This window comes from Panthera uncia, chromosome D4 (assembly GCF_023721935.1).
Source record: "Panthera uncia isolate 11264 chromosome D4, Puncia_PCG_1.0, whole genome shotgun sequence".
Classification (NCBI taxonomy): Eukaryota; Metazoa; Chordata; class Mammalia; order Carnivora; family Felidae; genus Panthera; species Panthera uncia.
Genome location: NC_064807.1, coordinates 62,725,637 through 62,740,876, shown reverse-complemented (window position 1 = coordinate 62,740,876; position 15,240 = coordinate 62,725,637). Strand labels below are relative to the sequence as shown.

At 32.4% G+C, this 15,240-nt stretch overlaps 1 protein-coding gene and 1 non-coding gene across 24 annotated transcripts in view; both read right to left on the bottom strand.

Annotated features, from left to right (window-relative positions):
* Nucleotides 1–2,192: 2,192 nt before the first annotated feature.
* The window catches only part of CYLC2 (cylicin 2), a 43,144-nt gene continuing 30,096 nt past the window's right edge, over nt 2,193–15,240 (bottom strand). For 16 of the 23 annotated variants that reach the window (XR_007459043.1, XR_007459038.1, XR_007459045.1 and 13 more), the window contains 3 exons: nt 4,794–4,931; nt 2,688–2,802; nt 2,193–2,356 (listed from right to left, as the gene is read on the bottom strand). The gene's annotated coding sequence lies outside the window, so the exon portion shown is untranslated. Of the gene's footprint in view, nt 2,357–2,683; nt 2,803–3,905; nt 4,044–4,793; nt 4,932–15,240 lie in introns of all 23 variants that reach the window. The other 7 variants (XR_007459039.1, XR_007459049.1, XR_007459050.1 and 4 more) reach the window with 5 other exon arrangements.
* Nucleotides 9,089–9,194, bottom strand: LOC125928003 (U6 spliceosomal RNA). Its single transcript, XR_007459529.1, has one exon. It is a non-coding gene; the product is annotated as a U6 spliceosomal RNA (small nuclear RNA).

The window sequence follows — 15,240 nt, the reverse complement described above, 5'->3', positions numbered from 1 at the left end:
TGATAGTTCATTTTTATCCTGTTCTCTGCAGCAAAGATGGTACAGGAAGCTCACATGTTTGGGCTGAGTTCTTAGTCCTGGTGAAATAACACAGTTCGACTATGCTGGGTTCATAGGCTACCACTGATCAGCACCCTAGTGCACTACTTTGGTAGGTCCCCCTTTGTTACTCTTCACAAAATTACTGCTCAAGTGGTTGTGAATTTTATTGAGCACTGAGAGATATTTTCTGATATATAATTATATAACAAAGGCCTCACCCATCTCCTTAAAAAGTCTTTTATTCTCACTAACCATCAACACTTACAATGTGCCTGTTACATCATCTGCTTTTTTAAACAACTTTTATATATATCTTTTATTTAGAGAATCTTTTTTTCTTTTTTCTCAGAATACACTTATATTTGCTTTCTAGTTATTCAGATACGTACAGATCTTACCTTCAGGACTATATTAATTCAACTTAATAGAATAACAATATTTATTGAAACCATTCAAATGACAAAAAATACCGACAGTGGCTGTGAAGTGCCTTTTTACCCATGATACTCTTACTTAATTTTAAATGTTGAACTGTGTGAATGGGAGAAAAGGAGTTCCTAATACTTTTTTCCCCTCCTTTCCCCCTATTACTTTAGATTAATTGGTATTCATTGGAGGTATAGTTGGCTATATAATTTACGGGGCCCAGTACAAAGTGAAAATGCAGGGCCCTGGTTTGGGGCAGGAATCAGTTTCTTTTTCTCCAGAGCCCACCACCCTAACCCTGCAGACCTCCAAAGGATTGCAGATTCCATGCTGGGATGCACTCAGTATCTGGATGGGGAATGTGTGAAGAGTTCCCCATCAAATCCCCTTGGAAGGTACTATTCAGCTAACTGCCAGCGTCAGGGAGGCTGCAACCTTGCCCAGCCCCAGACACTGCAAGGCTCTCACTTAAATCTGATCCTACCCATTCCAGTCCTGCATTGTCTAATAGGACTCATTTATAAAACACCAATTCAAAGATAATTTTTAAATGATGTCTATAGAACATGAAACCCCAAGTGTAGGGCCTTTTTAAGTGCTGGACACTATGCAACTTTACTCATCAATGGAGCCAATCCTGATTAGAGGAATTGATAGAGAGTTCAAATATAATTCCTTTGGAAGAATTACACTGCTGTCCGTATTTAATGCTGATTTCTGCTCATGAAGATAAGGAGAACTCAACATTTCTCTAGTAGATGCCCCTTGAGACCTTAAACTCAGATTATAGAAGATGGACTGGAAATTCTTCATGAGGCTAGCTGCCTAAATAGAAACACTGGGGGATATAAAAATGTTTAACAGATACAGTGGAAGAATATGATATTCCAGCTCAAGTAAATAGTATTGTAAAAATACCAGGGAAAGGAAGGATAAAATATATTTTGGAAGAAAAGGAATGTTGACATATAATGTTGGATTAAAGAAGAAAGGTGGGGAAATAGTGGAAGTGGGATTGAAAATAAATTAGCACTTGATTGTAAATGCTTAATATTTAAATTGAAAAAAAATGTTTGAAATTCAAAAGCAATCTGTTAAAGGGAAATGATCTATACTAGTATTGATGGGTACAGATTTTAATTTTATTGACAAGAATTTTCTTCCCTGATGATGATTTTGAATTAACTCAAAACTACTTCATGTTCACAAGTTTATCTGCTAAATTTCAAACTGTCAAGGAGGACTGTATTAAAAATGGGGAAAACTAGGAATTAGGAACCTGAATACTGGCATTTTTGGGATCTTTGGGGCGTTCAGGTAGATACAAACCTTGTAATGGGGAAATTCTTGGGAATAATAGCCTAGAATAAGTGTAAATTTTCAAATCCATACAAGAACCAACCCAAATTACAAAAATATGAGAATATAAAATGAAAAACATCAGTGTTGAAATTAGAGAATGTCAAACATAGAACTGCAAACTTTGAGGAAATCCTGAAATTCCTGACAAAAGAATTATGTGGTAAAGGAGAGAAGTGTCCCCCCACATCCCAATCTTTAAGGAGCAAAAGCTGAAGACAAGGTCAAGGTAGGATAGTAGAAAAAAAAATAGATGATTTTAACTAAGAATGTTTTAAGAGTTTGACAAAATAGAAGCCACAAACAACTATGTGTAGGTGGAATGTAAGTTAGGGAAGAACACACATGGAAATAGACACACGTAGTATGGAGAGTAGATTTTTTTAATTGATATTTTCACCATCATGTTTAATGCGTTCACTCAAAATTAGAGCTGGCAATCAACTCCCATGACAGGAAGATTTGCAACTGAATGGGATTTTAGACTCCTCCAGGGTGTTAGAATTTTTAGTATATCTTCATGGTAGTCCTAAAATATAATCAGAGCAGAGTCACATCAGATGGTAAAATTCTTCTATTCTTCTACTGAAGCTGTGAGTTCCAAACCCAGCACTTTAGGATTCTGAGTGATTAAATCTGTGAAATAAACTAGTTTCATATGTCCCTTTTCATGGGCATAATTGTGTCCCTCCAAATTCAAATGTTGAAATCCTAACCCCCAGTATCTCAGAATGTGTCTGTATTTGGAGATAAGTAAATTATGTAGGTGATTATGGCTGAATGAAGTCATTAAGGTGGGTCCCAAACCAATATGACTGATGTACCCTCTAAGAAGATATTTGAGACACAGACGTACTTACTGCATGTTTCACTGGGGTGATGGGGGGAAACATCATGAAGGAGAAGTTTCTGAAGAGATAAACAGAGCATGCTGAAAATAGTTGATGGCCATTCTTTTTTTTTCCAGATCATTTCCTTTATTAAACAAAATAAGAGGCAACAAATAAAAACTCTGAAAATTAAAGAGCTCTTTATGAAATAAACATATTCCAGGTGATTCTAGGCCTTCAGCATTATTGGATGCCCTTTATATCTAAATAAGAAATCTTTAAGTATAATTAAATCATCTTTGAGATTTTCTCTATTACTCTGAATTTCAGAAGGATTCAGTATTAATAGGAGATATATATTAATGGTTAATTCATTTATAAGCTTGTTTCACAAGTGTTGCTCACCTTAAGCCCCCTTTTGAAATTCCTTCTCTGTCCTCTTTATAATTACCATTTTCCCAATTAAACATCATTTATGCCATTAAACAAAACTAGCGGTACAAATGTCTTTCTTTGTAAGTATGGGGCTAGCAGATGATAACAATAGATGTGGCAAGAAAGACCTTACATACTAAATATCACTCTCCTAAAATTAGATGTCCATTACACATAAAAGATAATTTTTCCCTGGCTTTCTTATGCCCTTTATTGGTGTCTTACTCTTGCCTCTTAGGATAACTTTCTCCAGCATTAACCATCACCTTCCCTCTCCACCCCCAGCCCCAACTCCAAAAAAAAAAAAAATCCTTTTTGTTTCTTACGTAGAGAAATTGACTTTTTGTAAAGTAAACACCTTCTATCTGGGTTATGTTTAGAAGGCCTCATCTTTCATGCTCAACTACCCCATTATTCTGTTAACGTACTTTAAGACAAAGTGAATTTCTCTTCCTAAGAGGAAGTTACTTTCCCTGGTGAATCAACTGAATCAATTGACATACAGCTTTTTCTTTTTTGCTACTTTTTTAGGAGCAGTGATTAATGAGAAGGTAAGACAACAATATGAAATTAATTGGGAACTATCAGAGATAAAATAATTCAAACCAAAAAAAAATTAAATTCTATACTAGAATATATTGTCCTTAGAAGTAGTAAATGGGAGAAAATATAACAATTATAGGATTACTACTGTGCATACACACACAAAAAGTCTATGAAAATTCTAAAGAAAACAGTAAAGAAATGATATGAATAAAAGAAAAAATCGATAAATGAAAAATGCATTGTTTTAAAATTCTTAATACACTTTACCTACATGCAATTACAGTAGGGTTTCTGATGGGTGGGAGACTTCACATAGTCATAATCTTGATCATCTTTGTTTCACTTTCATTAGGTGGTTTAGCGAATGACTCCCATTAAAGCTGTTCTCCTGGTTTGGCTCTAAGCCTTGAATAAAGGTCAGGAGAAGAATAATCATCCTGCATTAATTGCTACCTGCACCTCACAACAATTCTGGTGCTAGCATTATGTTAGTTTTGTATCTTTTTTCTGCCCAGAAAGAGCAGGAGTAGGCAATGATATTCCCATGGCAATGTGTTAGAGAAAAAAATCTGCCCCATAGCCTACTTTCTGACCATAGTGGTAAACAACTGCTACCAGAGAGGTTGCTGCTTTTCCTCAATCTTAGGCCACTCTCTCTACCCAGCTTTTCAGTTCTTTATCAACTTTAACATTCATTCATTCATATCTCCAGATCTATGCTTGAACTGGGAATCAGCAGTACACATAAATTTCCATCTTCCCATTTTTTTCTGGTTTTGCATATATTTGAAGTTGAAGAGATACTGATATTTGTGCAATCCTGGATCTAAGGAGAACATCTTCTAAAAGTTATAGCTAGTCAAAGCCAAAGTGCCCTATTCTGTGTTGAAACATTGTTGTACACCTGAACCTAATGTAAAATTAAAATTGTGTATCAACTGTGGTTCAATTACATAAAAATCCCTACGCTGAAAGGTAGTGATCCATATCACTTGACATACTCACATAGGCATTCCAAGGAACATTCAAGGTAAATATTTTGGACATGATTTATATTGAAATTGTCTTAAGGATGCTTTTATTTAGATAAATCATTAGATTTTCAAACATATCGTGTGGTGCTTAATTGTGGTATCAGTAAAAACCACATCTTACCTTTTTTCTCCACAAAAATATATTTCGAATGCCCAGGCTTTTTTTTTCACTTCCTTTATCCAAAGGCTGAACTTCACCATTCCATGTTCTTTTACCCTCTCTATACACCATGAAACTTCCTTCTCTGGTTATTGCCAGCTATAGGAATTACAAATGTAATTACTGTGGCAACTATCTCCTTTTGCATGTAAGAACTTAGGAAATGTATAAATTTAGCTTATAACTTTTTGAGAACCATAAAGTTAATTCTTGAACAGATTCAGCACCTTGAGTAGATTTCCTGTTATTTTTTCTCTGATACTTTTGTTTAATAAGAAAACTAGGAGTTAATCTTTGGTTACCCCCCTCAATATTCTCTCCTAAAAATATTATTCATTTGTAACATATTATACTTTATCTCCATAAGCAATTTTGATTTTATCACGTATGAGGGTCCAGATTAGGCTGAAGAAGTCACGAGTTTCATTTAAATCATTTGACAAGAATGGGCACCTGGGTGACTCAGTGGGTTAAGAGTAGGACTCTTCATTTCCACTCAGATAATGACCTCATGATTTGTGAGTTTGAGCCTGGCTGTCAGCGCAGAGGCTACTTGAGATCTTCTCTTTTCCTCTCTCTCTCTGTCCCTCCCTGCTCTTGATCTCTCTCTTTCTCTCTCAAATAAGAAAAAAAATTTTTAATTTAGAAAAATTTTTAAAATAAATCATTTAACAAGGAGAAGGTTGAAATGGAAGCTGTGCTTTATTAAAAATTATTAGATCTCTTCAGATGCCATATTGAATTCAAGATCAAAACACCAGAGTTCTTCCAAATTTCTCATGAATTATTGTCCAATAGATTAAAAATAGATCTTACAGAGCATGATGAAAAATACCAAAATTACTGAAAAAAGACCAGGATTGATAAATGGATATTCCACATTATTTATAAGCTTTTGAGCAATTCTCTATCTTAAAATGATTACTCCCCTCTTATTTTTAAAAAAGAATAATCCAAGATTTAGCAAATTATTTTTTGTGACTTGACAAAGATATATGTTGCCAAGGGAATTTGAGTAATGTTTCTTAAGAATTACTTTCGTCTATTCTCTGGATTTAACATGTTCTCAAAGAGACCAAACTTTGTGTAAAAAATAATACAAATAAATACAAATAATACAAATACAAATAATACAAATAAAATTCTGGATGTTTATGGGCCTTAGGTTAATCCCATCTTATTGGTAGGCAAATTTTTGTATACTTCAGAAGGAAACTTTAGAAAACTTCACACTGTAAACCCACAGAGTAGTGGTTTTGGATTTCTGACATCTCTTGTGAAATTGGACCCTACTTAGAACTGTATTAATAATGCTTTATCCACTTAGCCATCCTCCCTTCCCCCAATTTTCCAAATTGGTTAGCTTCAACCGGACCCCATTTTTGTCACTTAGGCGGTTTCATCAGCTTTCAAGAACTGCTGCAGAATGACTGTCACCTCTTCTATAGAAAAATCTTAAATTCCCTTAACCTTAAGTACCAAAATTCAATAGTAAGTGACTTAGCCATCAAACCTACGTTGACAATGTCAAACATGAAGCATTTTTTTAAGAAAAATAATATAGTTCATGTCTTGTAGTATTTGGAAAGCCTACATTATCAAAGTTACATAGTAACTTAAAGGAAGAAAATCCAAGCAACTTTCAACTTTATAGAAGCAAAAAATAGAGAAGAAATGCAAGTTTTGTTTATATGTAAAAACGATGATCAGGAAAATGAAAACTTCAATCAATTAGTTATATAGAGGGGTGTGTGTGTGTGTGTGTGCATATATGGATAGTTTGAGCATTAAATGTCAATCCTTCAATACATGTATGAATATCAAGGAAATCCTTACGTAGGAGGGGTTAGAGAACATTTTTGGATGATTTCTATCCTTTCATCTAATATGGATACCCTTTATGAAAAACTCACTTCAGTTGTATATTGTTTTCTAGTTAATAAAGAACTGACCTATTCGTGATTCAATATTAACAAGCTTCTACTATCCAAAGCTTTAATCCCTAAACATCTGTATTATGTTATGGCCTGAGTTCTCAACATTGTATTTCCTGATTCCAGAGCCTCATGGATTTTTGCTACATTTCTTTTCTTGGATTCTGAGCAATATCTCTAAATCCTTCCAATAATTGTCATTTTTATCAATATAGCTAATTTAAATATATATTTTCTGACAAAGACTGCACTTTCTATATATGTAAGTATATATATATATATATATATACATATATATGCACATATATATAAATTGACTACAATATTCAAACATGTTAAAAATTATGTAATTTTCACATGATAAATATCCTTTTTTTCCATTGGAATCTTGTAAATGGCTCAAAAGCTGAGGATAAAGGATTTTCATAAGAGAATGGATGTCCCTGCTCTTGATCATCCTTGAAAATTGAGCAGAATATGAGGCAAACATCTGGATTACAAGAGTAGACATCTTCTCCTATACCAAGTCCAGGTTTTATGGAAGTATAAAATCTTAAGCAACTCCAATGGGGGGAGAGTGATATGCCCCTGGGCATATATGTCAGAATAGAAATTAGAAACTTGTGGGACCACTGTCGTTTTTCCTTCCAGTAATAGTGGCAGAAACAAAATCTAGCAGCATCACCAAATCAAAAGCGTAAGCATCCTATTTTTGAAAAATTCTAAATGGAATCAGTGTCTAAGGAGTAGCTCAGCAGTGTATTCTGCCACTGACCCTTCCTCTTCTACAGGCTTGTGACCAATAAGCATTTCATGCAGAGATTACTAGATAAGGAAATCAAGTATCAACTTAATTTTGGCAAGAATTGGTATAAAAAAATGAAAGAAAAAAAAGAAAAGTGGGTAGAAAACATGGAGAGGGCTGAGGGCAGAAGAGAAGCTTCATTCTTCTCACCTCATTTAAACTTCATAACCTCTTTCTTTGTGTCAACCTATATCCTAGCCTCTATCTGCAACAGCTCCATACTGGCTCATCTTTTAAGTGAAATGATTTTTATTAAGCACCCGCATACTTTCATGGCAGCAACATTATATTCACAAGATACAAATATATAAGTATATATTCAATAATGCAATATTTATTCTATGGTATGACTTCAGTTCCAGTTGGCACATTCCCTAAGCCTTCCGAATTTCAATGTAAAGTGTGCTTTAGGGTCTTACAATTTTTTACCATCTTCAAATTTTTCATAAACTGGGACTTCATTAAACTTCATTGCTCCAAAACAACCAGAATATATTTTTGGCTCTGTTTTCATGTTGCAGTCTTAAATAACAGAGCCCTAGCATTTCATACAGAAAGAATTAAAGGAAAGCATCTGGGAAGATAATTCAATCCATACCTGTTACCTAATACTTCAAAGGAAATCTCAAACAATGGACTTGCTGGACCTTATATTCTCCTTAATGCCAGAGGCCAAATTTGAAATAAGTTTGATGTGAGATACATCTTACTTGGCCCTAGAAAAGGCCTGAATTCTGAAACTAATACCTTGAAATTGCTGAAAAAAAATGAAGATTCTTATTCTTTTTAACCCCAATTGTGATCTTGTGAGTAAGCACAATAGTCGAAACTACATTACTAATCAACCTGTGTATACTAAAGCCAAGCAAGGAGGGAAGATGGTTAAAATGATACAGAATTTGATCAACATAACCCTTCATCTTCCCATGTAGCATTTAGATAGCAAATATTAAAAATATTACATGTACTTACTGAAAGCTTAGCCAGAACACCTTTGTATAAAGGAGGGTGGGTACAGTGTGTTCTACTTATGCTTTCTTTAGGATTTGTTGGATCTATAGTGTGTGTGCACAGCCACACACACACACACACACAATTGCTGTGTGTGTATAATTTGAACAGTCTGTTTCGCCAATGAAAGACTCTGGCAGAACCTGCAGTGAAAAATACATCTTGTGCCATACACTAAAATGGGACCACCTAACTCTTTCTTGAATCAAATTTATTTCCATTCAGAATGAAAAATCAGAGAAAGGCCCATTTTTGTTTTGTTGAGTTTTGTTTTTTGTTAATGATTATTAGTATTAACTATACATTTTACCAGTTTTCTTTCTCATCATTATTTCTTATATTTCATGATTCTTCATTGATGAATTTATTAGTGTGCAAGAATACACTTAAGAGTAATTCACTCTTAGAAGGTCATTGCATGGTAGATTTTCACTGCTTGCATTTCTGAAAATGGTTTTATTTAGCTTTCTGTAGTATATACTACTGTGGTTGAGTTTGTTATGAGTAAAGAGGTTTACTCTCTCTGGAAGCATTTTGTGTCATCCTTGTCCAGGGACTATGCTAATCTTCTCTGTGTCTTTCCACTTTTAGTATTATGTGCTGCTGAAGCAAGGTCTCTCTGGAAACTTTTTATACTACATTTTTGTCTTTTTAATTTTTTTAAATAATTTACCATGATACTCCTTAAATTGTGCATTTTATATGAAAATATACACATATTTTATGTCTCCATAAAAATATAAGAAACATGTGACACATAAGGAATAAGAAAAAAATATTTGTGTGCCCACTAATCACCTTTAATCCAGAACTTTCTGGTCATTGTAGAATTCCTACTGGCCTTTCCCTGACAAAAATCAACATCCTCTTCTTCCATCTAGAGGACTACTAGCCTCAATTTTGTTTTATGTTTTGTCTTTCTTGACAACGTCATCACATATGTGTGAATTGCTAAAAATTATATTTTAAGTTACATGTATTTGACATTTCAATAGGTGATATCATAAAAATAATTATTAGGCTTTCATATTTCCTTCTCTGTAAATTGCCTCTGTGTATGTCCACTTATCATCTGGATACTTTATGGGTTTTTTTGTAAGTTTATAGGAATCCTATATATAATCTCAGCTCTAAATTCTGCAGTCACATGGGTTGAAAATAGCATTGATTAAAGTGCTGTCATATGACACTGACATATATGGCATCTTTAAAAATAATACTTGAAAATTATGTGGCAGATAAGTCTTACTCTTTGGGAATTCCTTGACTATTCTTGGCATTTTATGACTTAAATTTATGTTTATTAATTTCTACCAAATCCTATTGAAATTTTGATTAGAATTGAATTTATATCTCATTTATGATAAATATGGGATCTTGTTATATTGAGTATGAGTACATATCTCTTGATTTATTAATGTATCCTCCAATATATATCAGTAATTTTTATGTATACTCAACATAAACTATACATAAAATATATAAACTATATATAAATATTATAAATGCATTTTACTCTGTAAAAATTTTACCCACATTTTCTTAGATTTTACCCCTTAGGTACATTAGAGGTTTTGTTTCTATGTTAAGTGATATATTTTAATTAAATATTAGAAATGCTTTTAGTTCTAACATTAAAGTGCAATAAAATTTCAGATATTAATTTTGTATAGAAGCAAATTTTCCATTGTTAATTTTAATAATTTTGTACAATCTAAAATTTTTATAAATCTACTTGTAGATTCTTTTTACTATATCATTTATAAAAAAGGATCTGACTTATTTTTTGCTATCCCCTTAATTTTCTTTGACTTCTTGCACTGGACAGTGTCTCCAGCAGAATATGAAATGACGTCAGTAAAAATGGATGCCTTTTACTTGTTTCTAGTCATAAAATAAATACTTTAAATATTTCACATTATGTGTTTTTTTCCAGTTTTATAATGGTTAAGGATTGTCACATTGAGAAAACTCTATTTTCTGTTTATTTTGGTGAGATGTTTTTTAACATAACAGGTTGTGATTCCTTAATCCCCATTTTGGTAACCATTGGGATGATTACTTGATTTTCTCATATACAAATTAGTCAGTTTATACTAATTTTTTTCTCATACTAAAAAACAATAAATTCCTGTGGTAAGTTTAAATTATTCAAGGTGTATTATCACCTTTAGTTGTTCTTAATTTGGTGTGAAGGTATCTATTTTAAGATACTTGCATCTATATTTATATGTGAGATTTGCTTATAATTCTACCTTTAATATTATTTTTATGTTGGTACCAAGGTTAAGAGATTTGGTTAAAGTAACATAGATGTGTTCTCTTTCTGGACTTTACAATAATTGTGGTGAATTTGATTTGTTTGTTCCTTGAATGTTAGAAGGTAGGACTGCTTGGACCTGCCCTTTTTTGTAGGATGATTTTTAAAAACCATATTGGGTTTTGTGATGATTAGAGTAATACTTAAGTTTTTTGTTTTGAGTCAGTTTTGGCAAATATTATGTTTTTTTTGGAAGTGCAAGTTTTCGAATTTATTGGGATAAAGATTTCACAATTTCCATCCATTATTTTTTAATATTGCTGTCCCCTTTTTTCACACTATTTTGCTTTCCTAATGTGATCTGTTTTTTGCCTTCTCTCTTTCTTCATTGATCTTAGTTTGTAAATCTTAAAGATTTATGAATCTTATTTTGTGAATCTCACTTTTGTTGATAAATTGATCATATATTTTTAATTTTATTTTTATAATTTTCTCTTTGTCCTTTGATATTTTATTACATTCTGTTTTAGTTTTTCTAACTTCCTAAGTTGCATTATAGAAAGTTCTGTACTGTAATTTTAATTAGATTCACAAGTTTTATTGTATAATTTTGTCATTTCTTTATCTTTCTGATTTTATTAAAAAAAATTTATTCTTTAATTTATATAGGGATTGCTATTAATTTCCAAACAATTAGAATCTTCCAAAACTATGTGTATTCTTTATTTGTAACTTAACATATGATTTTTTTTTTTCATTTCTTGAGACTTGCTTTCGAGATTTGAATGAGAACAGTTTTCATGAGTGGACCTTGCATGGTAGAGAAAAGGGTATATATTTTCTTAGTTATTAGGAGTAAAGTTGGATAATTTATCGATTATATTTAGGTGTTGATTATGTTGAACTTTTAAAAATTCTTACTGATATTTAATGTCTATCATTTACAGAGAGAGATGAGTTAAATTTTCCCATTAGGATAGTGGATCTGTGTCTCCTTTTACTTCAGTCAATTTTTGCTTTATATTTTTGAGATACTTTTAATTAGGTGCATAAAAAATTAGAATTATCATTTTCCTGGTGAATTGAATCATATGTTATTGGTAGTGACTCTCATTTCAAACTTTCATTTCCCTAATTAGTGATTCTTTTATTGACTTCAAAATATCGATACCAGTGACCTTTTGGTATTAACCTACAATTTTTTAATGTTATTGTTGTTTAATTATTATTTTTAATTTTTTATATTTATATTTTATTGATATTTTTGATATATTTTATTGATACGGAAAATATTCGTAAAAGGTGGCTTATTGTTTAGTGTGAAATATAACATTTGTATGAAATGATATATAAATACAATGTATCTGCCTTTCATGAGTTTTAGCATATTGTTTAGATCAAACTGTACTTGATAATTGTAGGGAAAAACTAGAGTGTGCTCCTGGGATTCAGATGTGTCACCTTCATTCTTTTGGAGTTCAAGGTTCTAATTTCCTAGGCAGAGCAAACCACCCAAAGGCATTATTGCCCTGTGTTTACCAGTCCATAACAACTATTATAGAAAAAAACCAATGGGGTTGGAGACAGAGAAAGAAACAGGTGCACGTGCATGCATACAAAGAGGGAGGGAGGGAGGGAGAGAGAGAGAGAGAGAGAGAGAGAGAGAAGGAATTTTACATATAGAATTTTTAGTTTGTCAGACCTCCCAGTTTGTCAGCTTCTCTTGAATTATTTTAACACATGTGTCCTGAGAAAAGTAACTAGGTTGCAAAAACAAAGGCTGTTAAGCTTGCCACATCATGGACTTCTAAGGAAATTATGGATAGTACTTAAACACAATTTATTCTGAGAAGTTTTATCTTACTAAGGGGTGAGGGATTTACCTACTCTGTAAGTACGTACTAACTTACTAGAAATTTCTGTAGAAGATCTTTACCTCTGTCAAGGTTTATCTCCTGAGTCAGAGGTCAATTTAAATATGCTTTAAAATTTTTAGAGATACTTATATATTTCTAGAATAAAGAGTTCCAAGGAATCAACCTAAAATTCTAATGTAGCATTTCTGAAATAGAACACATTATATGTACACACATATGCATTCACATATACATTACACAAACATATATATATATATACATATATACTTACACTCTACTTACATGGACTTGTCTAAATTTTGTAAATGTTTATTGCATATGCCATCAGTTTTTATTAAACTTACATTTCATAAAAATAAAAAAAAATACTAGGTTTATATCCTTTTATAATAAAAGTTTAATGTAATAATTATTCAATAAGTATTTCTGTGTATCATGATTGTGTTGTATGCTAAATCTATCATAAATTTTATTGTACTTTCATAAAATTTTAGAAGAACATTTAAAGTCTACAGTTTATTTTTCAAATCAAATATATAATTATCTAGACTGAGATTTTAGTGACTATTATTAAAATTTCTTAGAATTGTTCATTTGAATTTACTGCAGAAAATTTAGTTTATTAGTTATTTTTCTATAATGTAACACTTGAATTCCGAATTCTTTCTATTGCCCTCAGATACATAGCTTTCACAATAAGACAATTAAAATGCATAAAAAATGTATTTGAATAAGAGTAAAACCATATGTTTAGAAATATTTAAAATAACAAAATTATTATGAATGAAAAGTGTATTTCCCTATATTTGTACTAAAATGGGACATAGTCCTGTTAATTTTATTCTAACTTATAATTATTTTATTATGCTCTGTTTTAAGATAAACTAAATGCCATCATTTTTTTTGAATGCATGCAACTGCATTCACATAGCACATAAAGTAATAACATGCTGGCATTTAAAAATATAATCTTGAGTATCAGTTTTCTGAAATGTCAGAGCAGCAGAATATCTGGTATTTAGTTTCTTTGTCAGAAATAATGTGTTTACTACTTCTTGTTTTATAATTCCCAGTAGTTGACATGGGCATTATGAAGGATTACAAGAAATCACTTACCTTTGTTCATATTATATCTCTGGCATTTGTAATATTTTATATTACCATGGATTAAAATACCACATAAAATGCAATATTGACTTTGGTCTATATGACTTGACATTATTAAAAATATTTGTTTTTCATTTTATTAATGAGTTTTAAAACCATACAATGTAACTTGTTGAGATATTAGAATTTGTTTCAGTGCCTTTATGCTACTGAAGAAACACTGAAGCTCAGTAATGTTTACTTGTCTAAACTAACCTTAGACTTAAACCCCACTCTCCTGATTACTAGTTAACCAAACTAAGTCCCTCTAATTTAGACTAGGGTATTTCAATAATGTATAAGCATGATTTTTGTGTGTGTGTGTTTTTGCTAGTATTATATCATTTGACCTGCAACTCTCATTCATTGAAATCTCCTTTTATATATATGAGAATGACTGCTTTAAAGAGTATCAATGTCTGGCACCTGGGTGGATCATTGGGTTAAACAACAGACTCTTGGCTCAGGTCATGATCTCACAGTGGTGAGATCCAGACCTGTGTCAGGCACCGTCTCACTGTCATGAGATCAAGCACCATGTCTGGCTCTGTGCTGAGCATAGAGCCTGCTTGTGATTCTCCCTCTCCCTCTGCCCCCACTTTCAGTCTTGTTCAAAATAATTTTTTTTTTTTAACTATCAGTATCAAAGTAAAACATTGCAAAACCAATTGGCCTGTTATCAATATTCACTACTTGCAGAAACCATGCATGAAACAATTTTCTAGTAATCTTTATCTCTGTACTCACCATTATATGTTTTATTTGACACTAGATGTCAGTTTTCTCTTATTCTATTCAATTCTTAGCAGAATTTAAGATACTATAAACTGATTAATTGAAATGTAAAAAAAAGGAATTATAGAAGTATTTCTTTACATTTTTTTAATGTTTGTTTATTTATGGGAGACAGAGAGTGGGGGAGGGACAGAGAGAGAGAGAAACAGAATCAGAATCAGGCTCCAGGCTCTGAGCCATCAACACAGAGCCCGATGCGGGGCTCGAACCCATGAAGCACAGGATCATGACCTGGGCTGAAGTCGGTTGTTCAACTGACTGAGCCACCCAGGCATCCCTAGAGGTATTTCTTTTTTTTTTTTTTTTAATTTTTTTAACATTTTTATTTATTTTTGAGAGACAGAGAGAGACAGAGCGTGAGTGGGAGAAGGGCAGAGAGTGAGGGAGACACAGAATCCAAAGTAGGCTCCAGGCTCTGAGCTGTCAGCACAGAGCCCTACGTGGGGCTCGAACTCACCAACTGTGAGATTATGACCTGAGCCCAGGTAGGAGGCTTAATCAACTGGACAACCCAGGCACCCCTTTAGAGGTATTTCTTGATGACACACATAAAGATAAGGGGAAAACATGAAATATTTTG